Genomic DNA, 22,460 nt, shown 5'->3' with positions numbered 1-22,460 from the left:
AAGGGCTGCAGCAGAGAGGCCGAACGGCTGTGTTCGCTGGCAGGATGAGGTGAATCCTTTCATAATTAATAAGACAGCTCAGCTGAAATGGCGAGGAGACGCGGCGCTATCGACTGGGCGGGAGAAGCTGCTTTCACCTCTCCTATTTATAGGCTCCGCATGGCCTTACGCAGAAGTAAACACTGGGGAGTAAACACAAACGCATGAGGCCAGGTCCCGGGGAGGCAGGCCGGGAGCAGGCTAGGGGAGGGAGAAAGGAATCTTGACCTCTGGGTCCAATGAAATTGAAACCCGATTACTGGGAGAAGGTGGCGGCGGGGTGGGGGGCGCCCGAGGAGGCAGCGGCCGGCCCGGGCCCTGCAGCCTACGCCCGCCGCGGGGAGGGTGCGCGGCGGCTCCGAAATGCAAAGTGTAAACAATCGCTAGTGTAACAGTTAATAAATCAAACCCAGTGGGTCGCAGCCCAATCTGCGTTTCCCCCACGGAGTGAATTCTAGCAGCACATGCGTCCCTGTACCCCGAGCCCTGGAAGCGGCGCGGAGTCGTAATGGCAGCATCTATGAGAGCCTCCCGCTCCCCCCCGCGCCGCGCGCCGCTCCGTGACCGGTCTCCCGCCACCACCACTGCCAGCCCGCCTCGGTCAAAACCGAAGGGAACCCGCCTGCCTCGCTGAGCGGTCACCCACCGGGAAACGCTCGTTGTTTGGGAAAAGAGAATTTGGTTTGGATCGTTTCATTTCGATGGATATTTTTGGTCCAAGTACAAATAGGATGATTCCAACCCAAGCTCAACTCTTGGGATTCTAATATAAAAGCATGAAAGGTTTTAACTACGAATCTATTTAATGAGGGGAAAGGAACAAGCAGAACACTAAAAGGTCTTCTCCTGTCGTTTTTGCCACAATAACGCGCAGCCTCCCCGTGCTCTTCCGCACACTGGGGGCGAACTAGTCCAGAGACCTGGGGCCTTCGCTTACAAAACAAAACGGGCTCCTCCCTCCCCCCAGGCTTCGGGTAGGAAGAAAGCCGCAGGAACTCAGGATCTAGAGGCCAGAGGAGCCACCGCACCCCACGGAGGGCGCCCCTGTCCTCGCAGCCCCGACTTCTCGCCTAGAAATCAGTTTCCTCCCTTGGAGAGCTGAAAGGAGGCGAGGCTGAGGAAGAGGGGAAGGGACAAGGTTATTCCCAAGGAACCCCCTCTCCTACTGTGATTCCGACTACTTCCCAGGTGGGGTCTCCCTAGAAGTAGGGCCCCCCCCGCCACGTCCTTCCGCGCCCCACTCCACCTGGTCCCGGGCCTCGGAGGCTGCGCCCGCCTCTAATGAACCCCAGATGGTCGAGGGAGCCTTGAGAAAGCTTGGCGCTGAGGTGGGATGTTCCTCGCCCTGTCCAATACTGGGACGCTCACGTGCTCCTGGAGAGAACTCCAAGAAGGCAGGGCCGGGAGTCTCGGAAACACTGCTGGCGCATCTGGCTCGTTAGGGAGCGTTTCTTCTTGGTGGGGTGATTGTTGAGATTATTATCTCGCCATCTTCGTCTGTAATTTGCTGTTTAATCGTGATGACATCTCCATATGTTAGCTGATGTTATTGTTTTTAAGCATCTACGCAGTAAACCCGGTTCCCAGCAAAGCGATGTGTTATTAACCAGAGCCAGTCCATCCCACCCCTGGGGAGGTAGGAGGTGGGGACTAGGGGTGTGATGGGGGCGTGGGGGGTAGTCGAGCAAAGAGGGAGTGGTCTGCTGGCCTCCCAGCCCGCCTGAAGCAGCGTTTCCAGCGCTTCTCTGGGTCCATGGCTTTCCACGTGGCCAACTTGACTGGTTTTGAGCCCTGGAGGAACCGTCGGGACTGGGAAAGGATTGGAGAGGCCCTTCCTCACTCCATCGTTGGCCGGGGGGTTGAGCCGAGACACGGAGTTCATTGGCGTGTAACGTCTGGTATCCAGTGCTGTGCAAGGGTCGAGGAGCTGGGTTCCAGAGCCCCAGCCTCTGCCTAGGGGCCCTCAGGAGGGGGTCTTAGAGGGAAGGAGGGGGAAGGCAGAAGAAATGGAGAGACGGGAGGCACGACGTGGAAAACAAAACCAGAAGTAGATTCTCAGAGGGGAGAGACGGGCTGATTCTCTGAAACAAGAGATGATGGAGAAACTTGGAGCTGGAGATGACAGAGCTGTGGGGGAGAGATGGGGATAGAGATTACTTTCATTCAGGATTTTCCTAGAAGCAAACAAGCAAAGGGCCCCCAAATAGATTCTCTTCCTGAGGATCCAGAGGTCCTTTGGTTCTGGCCAGGAACCTCTGGGGACAGGGCCAAGGGAAACGTGGCTCCCTTCTGGTTCCGGCAGGCCAAGCTGGCAGTGGGTGGGGTGGGGGGAGGAAGCCTCCACGCCACAGGTTGGGATGGAAGAAGCAGAATTGGAGACTTCACCACCCCCCTCCCCGAAATCCCCCTCAAGCCCCGCCAACCTACACACGCATACGCCACTGCACCCTCTCAGTACCGGGCTGGGCTCGGTGGTCCTGGAGGGGCCCACTCTGTTGACCAGTCTCCCACCCTCTCCCCCCATCCCCTGGGCCCAGGCCTCCTTACTCCCCAATGCCTCCCACAGGAAATCAAAGCGTTGGTCTCACACTGGTCCGGGCCTGAGAGTAAACGGGGGAGAGGGCAGTGGCGGGAAGGGGGGGGTGAAAGGAGGAGGAGTCATGGCCATTCCTGAGACTCAAGAGTCCACTAACCTAGCAACGATTTAGTTTGATTTAGTTAGGTCTGGGCAGCCTGGGCCCCAAGCAGAAGGCCCAGCTAAGAAAGCACTGCCCAGCCCTGCTAGCCCCTAGAGGGGACCGCAGCCCAGCACAGCCTGGGCTCCGGAAACTCCCTGCCCTGGTCCCTGCAGAAGTGGGCTTTACCCTCTCCTCACCCCTATCTGGGTGGGGGAGGTCCTGGTTGGCGCCTTGGAAGGGCGGTGCCTTCCTTGTGGCTTGGAAGACCTACTCAGGAGCCAGAGGACCTCTGTAACCAGCTGCATAACCTTGAGCAGGTTACTCAACACTTCTGTACCTCACTATTAGTATAGGGTGTGTCTTAAAGCAATCTCTTTTGAGATTTAAAAAAGAGCAGATTGAGCAATTCAGGAAGCAAGTAAGCAGAGATGGGGGAAGATAGATGCCAAGCCACACGAAGCTGCTGAGGAACAGAAGCTCAGAAGAGAAGGATCTCTCCTGAAAGCAGACAGAGAAAGACTTCCTCTGGTGCCAGCACCCTAAATTCAGCTGTTTAGCCTCCTAAGCTGTGAGAAAATGAGTATCTGTTAAAGCCACGCATGTGTGGTATTTCTGTTGTAGCAGCAGTAGATAACTAAGATCCACCCAAAACCCAGTATAACTAAGACAGGTATTCTTAATTGCCCCTGCCTTGACATGGGCTCTGTCCAGTGGATCCCACTGAATTCTTCAGAATAACCTCAAGATCTCAGTAAAGAACCTCACTTGGAGCTTTCACACTTTAGTTCCTCTTGCTACAGGCTCTCGGCCCTCCGTTTCCTCCAGCCGTCCCAGAGGATGCTCAGCACAGCCCTTGACAATAATTGGCTCCAACCTCTACCCTATCCCACCTGGCCAGACTTCTGGACCAGACCCCAGAATTTTCACTTCCTGCAAAACGGCACACCCAGTCCCTCTTCCCCCCACTCTAACCGGATTCCTCCCAACTTGCTCCACCATTCTGTCTCCTTACCCTCAGCCACTTATAGTAAATTCTTCACTCCGGCTTAAACAATTGTAACTTATTTATATTAGCCCGGGAAACAATACAAGGAAACAGAGAGGGGAAAAAGTAAATCCTCCCTCCACTTATGCTGATAAGTTCCCTCCACTAATGTCATAGCTTTCCTGTGCTCATAAAAACACATACTGACATATGCCCATAGAGAGGGGAGGGTTTTTTTTTACAAAATTGTGATATATACAACCAAATCCTTCAAGGTCAATAACTAAACAAATAACTCATACATTTAAGTAATTACACAACATTTCATAGACTGGCTATTTAAAAAAAAAAAAACATTCCATTGCGATCACGTGGATTCCAACTCATTATTTTCCACATACAAGGATTTTTTTTGTACCCCCCCCCCCCCCCAGTGTTTTGGCGTTCTACAAACACTGTCGTAATAAATATTCCAGTTCAAACAACGTTATACACTGGTCTTTGTATTCAGTAAAAAAAAAAAAAAAATCCTCCTAAAGTCGAATTGCTGAACAGAAATGTATGTCTGTGTGTTTTTAACTTGAAAAGATGGTGTTGAGTTACTTTCCCGAAGGGTATAGTGTGCTCACTTCCCCCGTATCCTCTTCAGCACTGTATGTTAACGCTTTGTTTGTTGTTTTTGTCAGTCCAGTAGGTAACCTCATGGCTTTCTGGAAGTCTTTTCCCACACTCGCACAGGTTCTCTGGGCCGCCCTCGGGCCCTGACCGCCGCCAGAGCATCCTCAGGCACTGGGCACTGGCGGGGAAGACTGGTTGGACAGCAGCAATCAACCTTAGCACACGCAGGGACTTTCATGTAAAAGAAAAAAGTAAAGTCAGGCATAATTTATCTCGGAAAACCCTGACTTCGTATCTACAGACCTGCTTCCGCGAGCCTAGGGCGTGGGCCCTGAGGGGCGGGCGGAGGTGGGCTCAGCGCTGGAGACCCGGGCCGCAGGTCCCCCTCCTCCACCGCGGTCCCCGCCCCGCTACGACACTACATTCCGGGCCCTCCCCAGCGCTCCCCCTCCCCGACCCCCGCCGAGGGCGGTGCCAAGCGAGCGATTCTTCGTAGGAGACAGCAGGAAAAAAGAGCTCCGCAGTCGCCAAGGAAGGAAGGACAGCAGAGATGACTGATGAAGGTTTCAGACTTCTGACGTACAGAACTGTAAGATTCTAAGTTTGTATGGTTTAAGCCAGCAAGCGAGTGATAATTTGTTACAGCTACAAATAGAACACCAATAACCCACCCCTGCCCTGAGTCGATTCCAACTCCTAGTGACCCGGTAGGACAGAGCAGAGCTGCCACATAGGGTTAGGGTACCTAGGCTGTAAATCTTTACAGAAGCAGACCGCCGCACCTTTCTCCTGAGAGCACTAATACCAGTCCCAGTTTGCACTGCACCGATTTAGCTGAGGGAGTGCTGCGCAGCTATGTTGCAGCCTGTTCCTGTGTGTGTGTGCTGGGGTCTTTTCAGGGCCCTTCTTTGTGGGTGCCTGTGGCCTGGTAGTGCTGAGGGTAAGGTATCAGTTTCATTTCAACCTGGGGTGGTGGTATATGTGAGAAAAAAAGAATATTAGGGGATAAATGTCAATGGACAAATAAACAAAAATTGTGTTGTTTACCATGTCTGGACATTTTCCTGCTATTTTCTCTCTCGTAGTTGAAAGAGCCTGCTACTTGCTTCCTTTCCCTCCAGCACTTTAACCAACACCCAGGCGAGCTCCTGGGTTGTGAACAGCCACGGGCCTGCTCAGTTATGAAAAGTTCATGGCTACAGTGATAGATGGTTTGATGATACATTCATGAAATGTATCACCAGGTAGTTATTCTCTTGATAAATCACAGTGACAAATACTAGCTACATACATTATCACCAGGACAAATCATAGGTTGGATAGATTTTAATGGTGGTGGCATTTCCAACTTCATACATTATCCAGAGAACAGAAGGAAATAGGTCCAAACTCTCTAGCATGCCTGGAGTGAATCACTTGCAGTGGCGTCCTTGGAAGGGGGGTGAGTGAAACACAAGGCACAGCAAAGCCAGACAGACCATAGACAGCCACCCACTTCCACATGAAGAGAAACTCCTTAAATAGTCCAAACCTGGTGAGCAGGAGCAGAGAGAAAGATGGGGATGCTCACGTGTTCATCCTGGGTTAACCAAGTCACAGAGCACTTTGTTTACATTAAGCCTCCACCCTGGAAGTCTCTTCTTGCAGTAGAAAGAGGCAAGCATCCTAGTGGGTGGGGCCAGCCAGTGTTAATTGGCTTAAACCTGTGGCTTAGATTGCTGCCAGATTCCTGCTTCCTCTTTCCATTTCTGCAGAGGGATCCTCTGAGCTTCAGGGATCAACTGTGAAAAATTGTCCTGGGACCCCCAGGCTTTTCTGGTTAACTCCTTGGGCTCTTACCTGAAGTCTGTTGTATTTTGTTATCCCCTAGGTAGGGAGAGAAACCCCAAGCAAAGTGGTTCATTTCACTCTGGCCAAATGCACATTCTTTATAATAAACAGCTTTTCAGGGGATCAAGAGCACCAGAGCACATGGAAGGCGCCTTCACCAAGCCTAAGTCCTGATGCTCCCAATCTGGGCCTCTCACAGGCTTGATACCTGCTGGACCTGGGCACTTGTGTGTGAACTTGTGCCTTCAGCTCTTCACAGAACAGCCTTTGGGCCTGCATTTTCTTGTATAACTATTCTTCTTTCCTCCTTTTCCCACTATCTTCTATTCTTCTGAGCATAATAAGGGGCAAACTCCATTTCTTCAATTGCTTTATTCATAGGGTTTGTTGTATATATTTTTCCTGTTTTCAAATAGCCCTGGAGCACTTTTACAGAAATAACAAGAAAAAGGCTCAGCCTCTGCCATCTTTATTTTCAGGAGGCAGTATAAATTCAACTCCAAAATATATTCCCCTTTACCTACTTACACACATATTCATAATTATATATTCTCTGAATGTTGTCATTACCTGACAGCCCCTGATTTATGGTGATCCCAAGCCACTGTCCGGTCCTGCAGCATCCCCATGATCACCATGGGGTTAGAGATCAGACCATTGTGATCCACAGGGTTTTTACTGGCTGATTTTCAGAAGTAGATTGCCAAGCCTTTCTTCCTAGACCATCTTTGTCTGGAAGCTCTGCTGAAACCTATTCAGTATCTGTCCTGGGCTGGGTTCTCTACAGAAGCAAAAGCAGTGAGGCATTAAAAAAAAAAAGGCATATGTATTTATATATATAATGAGTGTGTGTGTATGTATGTGTATAGAGAGAGAGAGACAGACAGATTTATCTCAAGGAAATGGCTCATGTGGTTCTGGAGCCTGGCAGCTCTGAAGCCCATGGGTCAGGCATCAGACTGGAGGCTTCTGACTCACATAGCTGCAGGAGCTGGTGAACCCAAGATCAGCAGGTCAGACAGCAGACCTCTGGCACACAGGCTGCAGAGGCCAACAAACCCAAGATTGGCAGGTAAGAAGGCAGGCCGCTGGCTCACAGGCTGTGGAGGCTAACAAACCCCAAATTCAGCAGGTGAGCTACTAGCTCAAGTTCCAAGAACCAGAGGTCAGATGAACAGGAACCAGCTACAGGACCCAGAGTGTGCAAAAGTCAATGAGGTTGGCCAGAAAGTCCACCTATATTGAATGCAAGCCACATCCCCAAGAAAACTCCCTTTCAACTGATTGGCTGCTCATAACAGATCTTATCATGGAGGTGATTACATTATATCAGATCTCATTATGGAGGTGATTACATCATCACATAGCTGCCAAGCTACGTCATAACTACCAAACCACTAGAGAATCATGGCCCAGACAAGTTGACACACAACTTTAACCATCATAGTCCACCCTTGGTCAACTTGGCACCCATACACATCTCTTAATAAAGACAATTATAAAGTATACTTGTGCCTAACATGATACAACTAACACATGTACAACTGAAAATGTGCTAGCCATGTTTACATCTTATATAAGTGCAGAAAACAAAAATACTGGATGCACACATGCAAGGATGAAATACTCATAAAAATTACTGTCCTCATTTCTGCACCTGGTCATGTGGTTGTAGCTGCTATTTAGAGCTAGTTTCTTCCACCACCCATTTCATTTTCCCTTTACCCTCAGTGAGCACCTCAGCTGGTTGTGGTTCTTTGACTGGTGGGGTGACCCAAACCTTCATTCCTCAAGGGTCTGGGCCATTAGTAGTCATGTCAGAATTGGGTTTCTGTAGTTTTCCTCTGATTTTAGCCCCAGGACATGGTAGTACTGAGAGACATCCTAAGGGATCTCCTGCATTCCAGAGATACTCTTCTTTACCTCCATTATGTAATACCAATCCAATCTCCTCTTGGTAATCAGGACAATCACACCAGACAATATCGTAAGTCCTTTCTTTGACTGTTAATCCAGAGGCATGAGGAGCTGAAAGTGCCTGCGTGGCATTCTAAGTTTCCAGTTCGGTGAAATCAGTGTTGCACCTCCTGGTGTGAGCATTCCTCCCTTTACAAGTAAGACCTCTAGACACACAGAGCATAGGGTAATGGGGACAGGAAGCAAAAATTTTGCGAGTGGGTCACTAGGGGTAATAGTGAGTAGTGCCACTCCCATTTCCACCCCTTGATTCCTGGACCCATGAATCCTGGCTATGCTGGTTTAGAGCATATGCAGCCTCCTGGAGAATATTGCCCAACCCTGCAAGGTACTGCCACCTAACTGGTGCCATAATTGTGTCTTTAGAAGGCCATTCCATTGTTTTATCAAGCCAGCTGCTTCAGGATCATGGAGAACTTGGTAAGACCAGTAAATTCCACGAGCATGGGCCCATTGCCGTACTTCATTTGGTGTGAAGTGAGTCCCTTAATCTAAAACGATGCAGTTTGGGATACCACGATGGTGGATAAGGCATTCCGTAATTCCATGGATAAGAGTTTTGGCAGAAGAATTGTGTGCAGGGAAGGCAAATCCATATCCAGAGTAAGTGTCTATTCCAGTAAGAACAAATGCTGCCCTTTCCATGACGGAAGTGGTCCAAAGTAATCAACATGCCACTAGGCTGCTGGCTGATTACCTTGAGGAATGGTGCTATACTGGAGACTCAGCATTGGTCTCTGCTGCTAGCAGATTGGACACTCAGCAGTGGCTGTACCAAAGCCAGCCTTGGTAAGTGTAACCCTATGTTGCTGAGTCCATGCATAACCTCCATCCCTGCCACCATGGTTACTTTGTTCATAAGCCTATTGAGCAATGATGGCACTGACTGGGGAAGGAGGATGACTGATTTCCACAGAACACATCATCCTATCTACTTGATTGTTAAAATCTTCCTCTGCTGAGGTCCCCCTTTGGTAAGCATCCACATGAGACACAAATATCTTTACTTCTTTGTCCCATTCAGAGAGGTCTATCCACATACCTCTTCCCCATACCTCCTTGTCCCTAATTTTCCAGTCGTGTTCCTTCCAAGTCCCTGACCACCCATCCAAACCATTGGCCACAGTCCATGAATCAGTATACAATCACACATCTGCCATGACTCCTTCCAAGCAAAGTGAACAACGAGGTGCACGGCTCAAAGTTCTGACCATTGGGAAGATTTCCCTTCACCACTGTCCTTCAGAGATGTCCCAGCAAGGGCCTATAGTGCTGCTGCTTTTCACTTTCGAGTGGTGCCTGCATATCATGCAGAACCATCTGTAAATCCTCAATCAACTGATCGTAAGGAACTCCCCATGAGGTCACAGGTGCAGACTGGAAGAGGGCAGATAATGTGACAAGAATGGAGACCATGGACATCTGGGCCACTTCCTCATGCAACTTACTTTTGCCTTCAGGTCCTGCTTGGGCCCGCTGTCATATATACTGTTTTCTTTTAGTGATGTGCTGCTGTGCACCTCCAACTATGACTCTGTGGGTCAGACAACACCCAGTTCATGATGGGCAGCTCAGACTGCATGGTGACTTGGTTAAGTATTCAGTCTATGCTAAGGCCCAGTAACAAGTCAAAAGCTGTTTCTCAAAAGGAGAGTAGTTATCTGCAGAAGATGGCAGGGCTTTGCTCCAAAATCCTAAGGGTCTGTGATGTGATTCACCAATTAAAAAAAAAAAAAAGCCAAACCCATTGCTGTTGAGTTGATTCCAACTCATAGTGACCTTATAGAACAGAGTAGAATTGCCCCATAGGGTTTCCAAGGAGCACCTAGTAGATTTGAACTGCCAACGTTTAGGTTAGCAGCCATAGTTCTTAACTACTACGCCACCATGGTTTCCAATAGAGGCCTACTAAAGACTCCAAACAGCATCTCTACCTGCAACTGACACTTCAAAAAAAAGACACTTCAAGCACCATTAAATCATCTGAATCATATGGCTTAAGTGGCAGAGCAGCTTGAACGGCAGCCTGAACGTGTTGAAGAGCCTTCTCTTGGTCTGGGCCCCACTCAAAACTAGGAACTTTTCAAGTCACTTGATAAATAGGCTGGACTAGCATACCCAAATGAGGGGTATGTTGCCTCCAAAATTCAAAGAGGTTGTGCCCCTTTTTAGTCGTGTGAAGGGCCAGATGTAATAACTTAGACTTCACTTTAGAAGGACTATCTCTACATGCCCCATACCACTGGAACCCTAGAAATTTGTCTGAGTGGAAGGTGCCTGAATTTTTGTTGGATTAGTTTCCCACCATCTAGCACACAAATGTTTTACCAATAAATCCACAATCATTAACACTTCTTCCTTCCTAGGTCCAATCAGCATAATGTCATCAATGTAATGGACCAGTGTGGCATCTTGTGGAAGGCAAAAGTGATCAAGGTCCCTGCAGACTAAATTATGACATAGGACTGGAGAGTTGATATACTGTTGAGGTAGGACACTGGAAGTATATTGCTGGTCTTGCCAGGTGAAAGCAAACTGATTTTGGTGATACTTCGAAACAGGTATGGAGAAAAAGGCATCAGTGAGATCAATAGCTGTGTATCAGATACCAGGACATGTATTAATTTGCCAAAGCAATAAAACCACATCTGGAACAGCAGCTGCAACTGGAGTCACAACCTGGTTAAGTTTTCGATAATCTACTGTCATTTTCCAAAGACCAAATAGATGAATTGAGTGAGGATGTGGTGGGAATCACCACTCCTGCATCCTTCAAGTCCCTGATGGTGGCACTAATCTCTGAAATCCCCCCAGGAATGTGGTATGGCTTTTGGTTTACTATTTTCCTATGTAGGGGCAGTTCTAATGGCTTCTACTTGGTTTTCCTACCATAATAGCCCTTATTCCACTTTTCAGGGATCCAGCACGGAGGTTCTTCCACTTGCTGAGCATATCTATTCCAACTATGGGTTCTGGAACTGGGGAAATCACTATACGCTGAAATTGGAGACCCACTGGACCCACTGTGATCCAAACCTGAGCAAAGACTTCATGTTAATGGCCTGAACTCCATATCCCACCACTCTGACTGGTGGGCCACAGCAACGTTTTGTTCTCCTGAAATTAGTGTCAGTTCAGAGCCAGTACCCAGTAATCCCCAAAAAGTCTGATTATTTCCTTTTCTCCAATGAACAGTCACTCTTGTAAAAGGTGTAAATCCTTTTGGGGAAGACTGGGAGAAAGATTAACAATATAAATTTTTAGTCGTGTAGCACAGGGTGCTTCCTCAAGGGGATCTGGCCTCCCCTTCATTCAAGGAGTTGTGTGTCTGTAAACTGGTTCAAAGTTTACTTTGCACTTTGTACCGTAAACTGGGATTTGATTGAAGGGCTGTGACTCTCTATTCTGGTGATTTGAGTTAGACTGTCATTCACTTGACGTAGAATTCTTCTGCTTGTACAGATCATGTAAATATTTAGTATATTTCCTATCTATTTCACTCCTAGGGACACCATGACTAAGTAGAAAATACCATAAGTCCATACAAGTCAGACTATTTTAAATACTGCTTTGACTCTGCTGTCCTTTACAGTAACCACAGCCACCCTACCTTTGTTGATTGTGTGCTGGCACTTGACCCCTACTACCATGGGCTCCAATCAGCCCCATTGTAGTTAGGTGTCCTAATTCTGTTAGGGCAGTTCTCACTGTCAAATATGACTTACCTAAAATAGCAATCACAACAGTCTTCAAGGATTCTGGGGCTCCCTTCACTAATTTGTTCCTCACCATTGCGGCAAAAGATGTGTCGTCTGGGCACTTCATGTGTGTGTCTGTTGGTCCAACCTGATAAATCCACTCTAGCATGCCAATTTCACTAAGCCTTTGAATTACTTCTACAATACATCAAGGCAGGTCTGGCACTTCCACTTGATTTAGTGTGCATAATTCATGCCTCAGCAAACCAACCAAATAAACTGTTAACTCCTTTCCTAACCTCTTGAGCTGAAACATTGAATGAAGAATCTGTGCTCAGCAGGCCCATATCAATAAACTCTGATGGATCCAACTTTATGTTCTTTGCGCCATTATCCCACACTCTTAATAGCCATTCCCACACATATTCCCCAGGTTTCTGTTTGTACATATTAGAAAAGTCAAGCAGTTCTTTTGAAGTATAGCATAACTCCTCCTGGGTCAACCTTTGTACTTCACCTTTTGTTGCTCACTGGGACTTAAGTCTAGTTATAGGTCTAGAAGAAAAAATGGGTGGTGGGGATGTGTTTTGAGAACATTCAGCAAAGCCTTGTAAGGAATCTGCCTCAGGCGATGCCACAGGCAGTGCCTTAGACACCTCCCCAGGAGATGACCCAGACAAAGATTTTTTAGACACAGCTGGGTTAATCTCATCAGATGGGGGGTAGAGGGACTAATGGTTTTATTGGGGAGGGTGGTTTAACAGACAAAGAAGGAGTAATCTCTTCAGATTGGAGTGAGAGGGCTGGTTCTGTTGGCAGGAATGATTCAAAAGAATTTAGTTGTTCAGTGTCCCCAGCTTCCTGATTGTCTGCCCATATGTCCCCATTTCAAGTTTCAGGATCCTGTTTCTTCCCAATCGGTGTCCTCATTTTAACCTCAGACAACATTCAATGTTGGGAATTCAATTGGCATTGTAATTCAGCCACTCTTATGATAAGCTCTGGGTTTAGTTTTTGGCGAATCAGCTCTATTACTACAAGAAATAAACCTTTCTTTCATGGCACAAGTGGCAACTTTGAGGTCACTTATGTGGTACTTGAGCTGTGACTCTGAAGCCCTGAGCTTATCTTTTTCTTTCACCAGTTTGTCTAGTGAAAGTAGGACCAACCAATCAGCTTCCTTATACTTCTTATTCTGACAAAATTGTAGATTAGTATCAAAGTCTTGCCTGTCACCAATACTTGAGCTATTGCTGGTGATATTTTGCCTATTTCTTTTGTCACCTCATACCGTGGATTGACAGTGCCTATTACCCTATTGACTACCGGAAGCAGAGTTATCAACATCTTTAAGACTAACCAGACTTGAGAACCAATTTAGAAACCAGTAAAGTGTATATATAGAGAGAGAAGGAGGGCAAGACAGAGGCAGAGAGAGACACAAAGAGAGAAAGATTTATCTCAAGGAAATGGCTCATGTGGTTGTAGAGGCTAGCAAGTCCCAAGTCCTTGGGTCAGGAGTCAAGCTGTAGGCTTCTCTGAGTCTCATAACTGCTTGGGCTGATGAATTCAAGATCCACAGGTCAGACAGCAGACTGCTTGCTCACAGGCTCTGGAGGCTGACGAATCCAAGATTGGCATGTAAGATGTTAGGCTACTGGCTCACAAGCTGCAGAGGCTGATGAATCCCAAATCAGCAGGCAATAGGACAGGCCACTGTCTTAAGTCCGAAGAACTGGAGGTCAGATGATGATGAGCCAGATGCAGGATCCAGAGCAAGCAAAAGCCAGTGACCTTTGTCAGAACATCTATATATATTGGATGCAGGCCATACAATGGCCTGCATCCAATATATATACAACCTCTCCTTACACGTGACTGGCTGATCACATCATGTCACATCATGGAGGTGATTACATTATATCACAAAGTGGAGGATAACTACACCATTACATAACTGCCAAACCGCTGAAAATCATGGCTGAGCCAAGTTGACACACAACCCTAACTATCACAGCATCATAGCAGCACACAAGCCTGTGCTGACAATTGGGCGGTGGCTGTTTATGAGGTGCATTGGCTGGAATTGAAGCTGTGTTTCCCACATGGAAGGTGATAATTCTACCACTGAACCACCAATGCTTCATTATTCTATAAATAGACGCACTGACATGTACACAGAGACACACAGAGACATACACACGCACTCACATGCACACAGCAATGCAGCCCTGACTTTATTCGCTTTGATTTGCTTCCATATCTTGCCTATCTTCTATGTTATCTCACATGCTCCTTCCCCTCAGCTTACAAACACGCTCAAGTCTTTTGTAGCCTCAGAGAAAATCTCTTTCCTTATTCTGTCCTGCTTTTCCTCACTATTGACCATTCTCCATTAGGCTCCTAGAGCAGGGCCCAGCCTAAGATAGACATTCATGTATATTGGAGGAGCACATGGATGGACTTTTCTCATCCCTTCTTTACAGCTCCCCTTGCTGCCCCAGCCCTCACCTTTAGAGCCACTGGGGATCCAGACTCTTCCCTACCAACCGTGGACTATCTGTTCTTATTGGCCTTCTCCTTCTAATTTGTATTTTAACTTTAAAAATTATTTTATGTATTTAAAAAAATTTTACCAAGAATCCACACGCATGGAGGAAAATTAGAAACTGACAGATGACCCAAAGGGAAAGATTAAAATAGCCATAATTTCTTCAACCAGAGATATGCTTTTTAGTCTCAATGTCTTTTGTATTTATTATCTCCTTTCTGCAGGAGTGTGATAATGTCGTTTCCCTCCTCAAGAGCCTTCACTTCTTTCCCATTGCTAAATCATTGGATAGTGATTTCGACTCCCTGGCATGACATTGAAGACTCCCCAGAATCTGGTCTCATCTCATCTTGCCAGCCTCTTCTTTCTCCTCTTCCAGGCCCCTCACCCTCAAAATGCAGCCATATTTAATTCCTTGTCCCTCCTGAAATGGACACATCCCCTCTTTATTCCATGCCTTTGCTCACTTAGTACTTCCAGACCGATGCACTGTACTTTCATCCAATTGCTTCTTTCCACCTGTGGATGTCCCACTCCTTTTTCAAGACTGCTCAGGCTCAAACTTTCATGAATCCTTCTCTGATCCCCTACTCAAAATCAGTGGGCTAGTCCTTTATTGCCCCTTGTTTTTCTTAATTTTGTATTATAGTTATCTATCTGCTGATCTGTTTTGTCTCTAAACCACATAAGTTCCTTGAGGTCAGCAACTAAATATCATTAATCTTTGAGTCTCCACAGTGCTTAACACTGTGCCTGACATACATGTTTATTGAACAAATAACACTTCCAGCCCCTCTTGCCTCACTATTATGTAGTTGCACATTCTAATTTTGAAAGGAGAAATGTATTGCTGATGCCAACCCTTCTCTGGGCTACTTCTTGCTAATGGCTCTTCTCCTTTAGAAACTCCTCCTAGGCATTGTGGGTGTGTACCTCTGGGAAAGCAGATGCATAGAATTATTGGACGTGTACCATGGAGTACAATTCAATAGTTAAAAGCAGAGGAATAGGTGGATGCATAGCAATGTGTATAAGAGGGAATGAATGAATGATAGCTAAAACAAGAGGGTGGGAAAAGACAAGAAACCACTCCTCCTTGGTATCTCCTTTTCACTTCTCTCAGAAAAAATTTACTCAATGTTTCATTACCTTGTTATATTTTTTGCTTTCTCAAAGGCTTCATTCTCTACTTCTCATTCAAGGAATTCTTGAAACCTATAGCTTTCCTGCCCCCTTGTTTGAGGAATTGGATTTTTCATGCCTCACATTTACTCAAATTATGCACCTATCATCTCATGTATACACAGTGACTATGTATATGGTGGGAGTCCCTGAGTGGTGCAAACTGTTAATGTGCTCAGTTGCTAATTGAAATGGTGGTTTAAGTCCACCCAGAAGCACCTCAAAAGACTTGGTGATATACTTACAAAAAATCAGCCACTGAAAACCCATAGGGCACAGCTCTCCTCTGACACACATGGGACCATCATAAGTTGGATTCTACTTGACAGCAACTGGTAAACTGGTAAATGCATATTGTAGCCAGTCTCCAAGATGGCTCCCAATGATCAGTGCCTCCTGGTACATGCCTGTGTGTGGTCATTTCTCACAATGAATCAGATCTGGCACTGTGTGCCCAGCAGAAGATAACTGAAGTAATGATGTGGGATTTCCAAGGCCTGGTTATATAAAAAAGTGTTAAATCTTCCTCCTTGGTCTCTGGGATTACTTGCTCTGAGGGAAGCCAGCTGCCATGCCATGAAGACACTTAAGCAGTCCTGTTGAGAAACCCACATAGAAAGGAACTGAGACTTCCCATCAATAGCTAGCATTGACTTTCCAGCCATGTGAGTGAGTCTCCTTGAAAAGTAGGTCCTCCAGCTCCAGTCAAAACTTCTGGTGACTGCAGCCTGAACTGACATCTTGACTGCAGCTTCACAGAGACACTGAGCCAGAACCACCAGCCAAGCTGCTCTCACATTTCTGATCCACAGAAACCATGAGAAATAATAAATGATTATTGTCATTTAAGCCACTGTGTTTAAATATGATTTGTTATGTGGCAATGTTGTTGTTGTTAGGTACTTTTGAGTCACTTGCAACTCAGCAACCCTATGTACAACAGACTGAAACACTGTCCAGCCCACTGCCATCCTCACAATTGTTATTATGCTTGAGCCCATTGTTGTAGTCCATCTCGTTGAGGGTTTTCCTCTTTTTTGCTGACCCTCTACTTACCAAGCATGATGTCGTTCTCCAGGGACTTATTCCTCCTGATAACGTATCCAAGGTAATGTGAGACAAAGTCTCATCATCCTTGCTTCTAAGGAGCATTCTGGCTGTACTTCCTCTAAGACAGATTTGTTTGTTCTTTTGGCACTCCACAGTATATTCAATATTCTTCACCAACACCATAATTCAAAGGCATCAATTCTTCTTTAGTCTTCCTCATTGATTGAGCAGCTTTTGCATGTATATGAGGTGACAGAAAACATTATGGCTTGGGTCAGGCACACTTTAGTCCTCAAAGTGACATCTTTGCTTTTTAACACTTTAAAGAGGTCTCTTGCAGCAGATTTGCTGAATGTAATACTTTGTCTTCTCGATCTACCCTTTGAAATCTTCTGTTTGGCTGTTTTACTTCATCATTTCTTCCATACGCTTTAGTTACTCGACATTCAAGAGTAAGTTTCAGAGTCTCTTCTGACATCCATTTTGGTCGTTTCTTTCTCTCCGGTCTTTTTCATGACCTCTTGCTTTCTTCATGTATGACGGCCTTGATGTCATTCCACAACTCATCTGGTCTTTGGTCATTAGACTTCAATGCGTTAAATCTATTCTTAAGATGGTCTCTAAATTCAGGTGAGATGTACTCAAGAGTGTACTTGGCTCTCGTGGGCTTCTTCTAATTTTCTTTCAGCTTCAACTTGAACTTGCATAAGAGAAATTGATGGTCTGTTCTGCAGTCAGCCCCTGGCCTTGTTCTGACTGATGATACTGAGCTTTTCCATTGTCTCTTTTTGCAGATGTAGTGCATCCCATCTGGTGAGGTCCATGCGTATAGTAGCCGTTTATGTTGGTGAAAAAAGGTATTTGCAATGAAAATGTCATTGGTCTTGCAAAATTCTATCTTGCAATCTCCAGCATCATTCCTATCACCAAGGCCATATTTTCCAACTACTGGTCCTTCTTCCTTGTTTCCAACTTTCAAGTTCCAACCATCAGTAATTATCAATGCATTCTGATTGCATGTTTGATCAGTTTCAGACTACAGCAGTTGGTAAAAATCTTTAATTTCTTCATCTTTGGCCTTAGTGGTTGGTGTGTAAATTTGAATAATAATAATATTAACTGGCCTTCCTTGTTAAAAAGAAAACAAACAAACACTGTTACCCTCAAGTTGATTCCAACTCATAGCAACCCTATAGGACAGAGTAGAACTGTCCCATAGGGTTTCCAAGGAACGGCTGGTAGATTCAAACTGCTGACCTTTTGAGTTAGCAGCTGAACTCTTAACCACGGTGCTACTAAGGCTTCCTGGTCTTCCTTGTAGGCATATGAATATTATTCTATCACTGACAATATTGTACTTTAAGATTGATCTTGAAATGTTCTTTGTGAAGATGAATGCAAAGCCATTCCGTTTCAATTTGTCGTTCCCAGAGCAGTAGACCATATGATTGCCCTATTCAGAATGGCCCATACCAGTCCATTTTAGCTCACTAATGCCTAGGATATCGAAGTTTATGCATTCCATTTCATTTTTGACAATTTCCAATTTTTCTAGATTCATACTTCATACATTCCACATTCTGATTATTAGTGGATTTTTTTTGCAGCTGTTTCTACTTATTTTGAGTTGTGCCACATCAGCAAATGAAGGTCCTAAAAGCTTGACCCCATCCACATAATTGGTCAACTCTACTTTGAGAAGGGAGCTCCTCCCCAGTCATATTTTGAGTGCCTTCAAACCTGAGGGGCTCATCTTTCAACACTGCATCAGACAATGTTCCACTGCTATTCATAAGGTTTTCACTGGCTAGTTTTTTTCAGAAGTAGACTGCCAGGTCCTTCTTCTTATTCTGTCTTAGTCTGGAATCTCAGCTGAAACCTGTCCAACATGGGTAAAATTGCTGGTATTTGAATACCAGTGGCACAGCTTCCAGTATCACAGCAACATGCAAGCTACCACAGTATGACAAACTGACAGACACATGGGGGGTATGCAGGAATAGATAACTAATAACATGCATCTGGTATTTTTTTTCATTTTATTCTTCAATGTTTGTTCATTTGTTCATATGCTTACATATTTGCTTTGTAAGATCCAAAAGGAAAGAAATTTATTTACCTCTCTTGGTATAGTGAATACTTTGAGTATATATAAATATTTTTAACACTGATCATGTCAACCTTGGATCTGGTACCATGAAGTGATTTAGGAATATATCAGTAAATGTCCAAACAAGAAAACAGAAAGCAGCCTAGGTATTTCAGACAGAGATAACTCAGTACATGGGATTGATTAAAATGTGTTTGAAAGGCTGGAAGAGTGAAAAGAAGTAACATTACCCAAGGATTTGCAGGAAGCTGCTGAGATGGTTAGGTCTGAAGTAGCCAGATGGGAAATGCCAGTATCCAGAGTCCATGACCCCTGTGACACTGAGGCTGCTATTACATAGCTAGAGACAGCACTGGAAGTTGGAGCGAAAAACTTGTTTCAACTTTTCTCTCACTTTCCAATCTCCTGCTAAAAACCAAACCAGCTACTGTCAAATCGATTCTACTCATGGTGGAACCCGTATGTGTCAGAGTAGAACTGTGATCCTTAGGGTTCTCAATGGCTGATTTTTGGGAAGTAGATCATCAGGTCTTCCTTCTGAGGCACTTCTGGGCAGACTCCGGCTGCCAACCTTTTGGTTAGCAGCTGAATGCTTAACTGTTTGCAACATGTAGGGACACCAATCTTCTGCTAGACCCTCCCATTTTCAGGTACTCACAGGAAAGCAATAGACAGAGGAGTCTGGGAAATGTAGTTCACAGGCTTCCTGCCATGGTAGTATAGAGAAGTTATAGAGAGGGCAACTGAGGAGCTGAGAACCAATAGATAACCATATGTCACTGGGAAGAGTAACAGAGATAGTGAAAATAAAGGTGCTCTTATTTAATGGAGCTCTATTTAAAGCAAAATATTCAGCATGTAGGGAGGCGGAGCCAACATGGCACCTTAGACAGATGCATCATGCTGTCCCTCTGAAGCAAACACCAGAAAAACTAAGTAAAACATACAAATGTCAGCCCTCAAGCCCTGAGTATCAAGTGAAGGGGTAAAGAATTAGACCAAACAGCAAATGGAAGAAGAACTGAAGGAAAACAGAGAACTAGGAGAGATACAAAGTGGAGATATCCTGTCAACTAACACGACACAGCATTGCCTTCTTGCAGCACAGTTATCAACAACCCTGTATAGGGACTACAGGAAGACAGTTTCATGGAGCTCCCAACATGAGACAGAGCACCTGCCCCTTACGCCACCTCAACCCATTCCCACCAGGCCATGATGTGCCGCCTTGGTTAGAGAGGCACTGGCCACACCAAGTCTGCCTTGCCCCCAACTGATGGCTCCCGCATGCCATTTTCTTTCTTTATTTTCTCTTCCTACCTTTTCTTTTTCCCTCCCACCTAGCACTGTATGCCATCTCTACCCCCTTCCCACCGAGTGTAGCTGCACTGCTGTGGGCAGAGAGCTACCGGCCCACTGCCACCCCAGGTCTCATCTGCCCCCCCCACCTTCCTCCCGCTAGTCCCTACTGTGCCATTTTCTTTTTATATTCTTTTTACTTGTTTTCTTTTTCTTTCTCTCCCACCTAGCCCCTTAAGCCACCTCCCCTCATTCCTACCAGGTCATGCCACACCACCACTATAGAAAGCCACTGTCCCTCTGTTTTCTACCTCCCACCTAACCCTGTACACTGTCTCCCTCTCTTCCTTCTCCACCCAGGTCTGCCTTGCCCCCATAAGACAGATATTCCTTTTTTTTTTCTGTTTTTTTTCTTTGTTCCCTCCATCTAGTTGTATACCGCATACCACCTTCCTAGCAGCCCTCACCATGCCACTATGGCTAGAGAAACCCCAGTCAGGCCCACTGCTGCACCAGGCCCACACTGCCCCTCCCCTCCTTCCACTCCATCAACTGCTGAACAGAGGGAAGTGAGCCCACAGCACTCACTGTCTGACACCCCTGCCAATCTGACGAGGGGCTGTGAATGCTCCCACACTGCTGGTTTAACATTAGGAGGCAGACAGTGCCTGCCCAGTCTGCCTTCAGCCACCTCACCAAACCAGTGTATAGTGAAGTAGGTTCGCTGAGCCTACTACTGCCCTGCCTACCCAAACAAGGTGGTGAGAGCCATTGTGCCCACAGGCAAGCAAGCAGCAAAGCACACCAGGTCCACCCACCATGACATATCAAAATAAAACAAAGAAGCGGGATGAAACAACCAAACATGAACCAATAAATAAAAAAAGTAGTACCTTAATATCTCGGAGACATGAAACAATATCAAAACATAGGAAAAAGCAGGACAAGACAGCTCCAGCAAGTGACCAAAATAAAGAATCAGATGACCTTCTGGCAGAAGAAAAGGCAGTGGGACTACCTGATAGTGAATTCACAACACTAATATTTAGGGCTATTAGAAAAGAGATCAAGGAAAACAGAAAAATCAAGAAAAAACTGGACAAAATCATGGAAAACACAGATAAAACCTACGAAAACATAGCTAAAGTCAAGGAAAACACAGACAAAACAACAGAAGAATTCAGGAAAACGATACAAGAAAAAAGCATCAAAACAAATACTTAGAAGTCATATAAAAACAGCAAATAGAAATCCAAAAGATAAAATTTCAGAAACTGACAACTCAATAGAAGGTTCTAGGAGCAAATTTGGAACAATGGAATACGGAATCAGAGAGACGGAAGACAAAACATGGATGCCACTTTGTGGAAAAATCAGACAAAGGAATGAAGGAAACTGAGAAAACCTAAGAGCTATGTGGGACACAATCAAGAGCAAAAATTTGTACGTGATTGAAGTGCCAGAACAGGGGGAAAAAATGGAAAACATTACCACCTATAATGAGACAAGCTGAGATAGAAAATCTGAACAGACCCATAACAAGAGAAGAAATTAAAGAGGTAATTAAAAAAAATAAATAAAAACTCACAACAACAAAAGCCCTAGCCTGGATGGCTTCGCTGCAGAATTCTACCAAACATTCAGAGAAGAGTTCACACCAGTACTAGTCAAATTATTTCAGAGCGTAGAAAAGGAAAGACTACTCCTGAATTCATGCTATAAAGCCAGCATAACTCTGATACCAAAGCCAGGCAAAGACAAGAAAAAAAAAAAAAATTACAAACAAATATCTCTCATGAATATAGATGCAAAAATTCTCAATAAAATTCTCTATTCTTAGTATATGGAATTCAGCATCATATCAAAAAAAAAAAAAAAAATACACTGTGACCAAGTGGGATTCATACCAGGTATGCAAGGATGGTTCAACATGATCCACCACACAAACAGAAGAAATGAATCACATGATCATCCCAATTGATGCAGAAAAGGCATTTGTTAATGTCCAATGCCCCTTCCTGATAAAAACTCTCAATAAAATAGGAATAGAAGAAAATTCCTGAATATAAAAAAGGTCATCTATATAAAACCAACAGCCAACGTCATTCCCAATATAGAAAGGTTGAAAACATTCCCCCTGAGAACAGGAACAAGACAAGGATGCCTTTATCACCACTCCTATTTAACATTGTATTGGAAGTTCTATCTACAGAAATAAGGCAAGAAAAAGAAATAAAGGGCATCTGAATTAGAAAGCAAGAAGTAAAACTATTCCTATCCCCAAATGATATGATCCTTTACATAGAGAACCCCAAAAATTCCACAAGAAAACTACTGGGACTAATAGAAAGATTCAGTACAGTAGCAGGATACACGATCAACATTCAAAAATCAGTTGGATTCCTGTACACCAACAAAGAGAACTTTGAAAACGAAATCAGGA

The sequence above is a fragment of the Elephas maximus genome, chromosome 1 (assembly GCF_024166365.1).
Source record: "Elephas maximus indicus isolate mEleMax1 chromosome 1, mEleMax1 primary haplotype, whole genome shotgun sequence".
In the NCBI taxonomy this organism is placed as follows: Eukaryota; Metazoa; Chordata; class Mammalia; order Proboscidea; family Elephantidae; genus Elephas; species Elephas maximus.
Note: the sequence above shows the minus strand (reverse complement) of the source record.